Source organism: Aplysia californica, unplaced genomic scaffold (genome assembly GCF_000002075.1).
Source record: "Aplysia californica isolate F4 #8 unplaced genomic scaffold, AplCal3.0 scaffold00366, whole genome shotgun sequence".
Classification (NCBI taxonomy): domain Eukaryota; kingdom Metazoa; phylum Mollusca; class Gastropoda; order Aplysiida; family Aplysiidae; genus Aplysia; species Aplysia californica.
The window spans coordinates 676,767-678,384 of record NW_004797636.1 but is presented as its reverse complement, the minus strand read 5'-3'; positions in this window follow the sequence as shown (position 1 = coordinate 678,384).

The following is a 1,618-nucleotide window of genomic DNA, read 5'->3' as shown; positions in this document are numbered from 1 at the left end:
ACCCCCTCTCTCTCTCCCTCTCTCCCACCCTAACTCCCTCTTTGTCTCTCCCTCACACACACAAACATACATACATACACATGTTGTTGCTTCACAAAATTCTCAAACGTTTTTCCCTGCGGCAAAGTCGTTGAAACAAAAGAAACTCCCACAGCAACCACAACAAGTGGTAAGTAGCAGGAGCAGAGAGCAAGCTAGCCGCAGATTTATCAGTGTTTGCGAGGGGGAGATCGGACCCCATGATAACAAAAGATCTACACGAAACTCCTCGCAGGCCGATTTAGGCTGCCGGAGAAAACCTGGTATGTCAGGGGGCAGATAATCGCTCTAACCCGGGCCATTATCCTCACCTTCTTGCGTCCGCGGTCAGCTATTATCCCCACCTCTGTGCGGATCAAGGGACATAATCCAAACCATATTGGGCAGGCGGTGTTTCCCGCGGTTCCGGGGCCCGTCTGGATTATCGCTGACTGCTGGAACCGATTAGTGCGCCGGGATAATCCGGCGAGAGTCCTCTAATGTGCAGCATATTGCAGCCATAACGCCACATGTCAGCAATTGCAATCTATCCGATTTGACGAGATTTAAACGCGGTTAACGCGAGCTCGGCGAAGGGAGACCGGGGCAACTTTTGGAACTTTTGGGCGGGCAGGGGGAACTGGAGTGCGCGGCAGATTGCAATGTACAGGTGGGGGAAGCGCAATTACTGCCTGGTCAGCTGGCCATAAGGACGTCTTCAGACTTGGCCAAGTAGCGACAAGGAACGACAGCAACTTCTTGATTACAGTTAGAGACCTCACGGGACGTGCACCGCCCAGGACAGCTCAAGGCTCGTGAGTAGGTGAGTTGTTTTATAGACGGGGTAATGCAGACTGTATAAACGGTTACTGGATAGGTGAGTTGGTTTATGGAGGGGTGATGCAGACAACTGGCTACTAGCTAGGTGAGTTGTTATATAGTCAAGGTGATACAGACTGTATAAACGGGCACTGGATAGGTGAGTTGGTTTATAGACGGGGTAATACAGACTACATAAACGCTAGATAACTAGCAAGGTGAGTTGGTTTATAGATAGGAGGATAAAGCCTATGATAATATGCGGCAACCGGATAAATTATGTGAGTTTCTTTATTGACAGGTGATACAGACTGTATAAAGGGTTATTGAATAAGTGAGTTGTTTTATAGATGGGGTAATACAGACTACATAAACGCTAGATCATTAGCTAGGTGAGTTTCTTTATAGACAGGGTGAGGCAGACGGTATAAACGGTTACTGGATAGAAGAGTTGGTTTATAGACAGGGTGATGCAGACTATATAAACGGCAACTGGCAAGGTGAGTTGCTTTTTAGACGGAGTGAAACAGACTATATAAACGAAAGCTGGCTAGGTGAGTTGGTTTATAAACAGGGTAATACAGGCTACATGAATTAAACGTATCTGTGCCAGTGAATAGATGAACTGTTTCAAAGACAGAGTGATACAGACTACATAACGATTCTATGTCACTGGATAGGTGAGTTGGTTCATAAAGAGGGTGTTACTTAATGCCAGGGGTGGCTCAAAGCGTCAGAGAAGGTGAGTTGGTTTAAAGAGAGAGAGAGAGAGAGAGAGAGA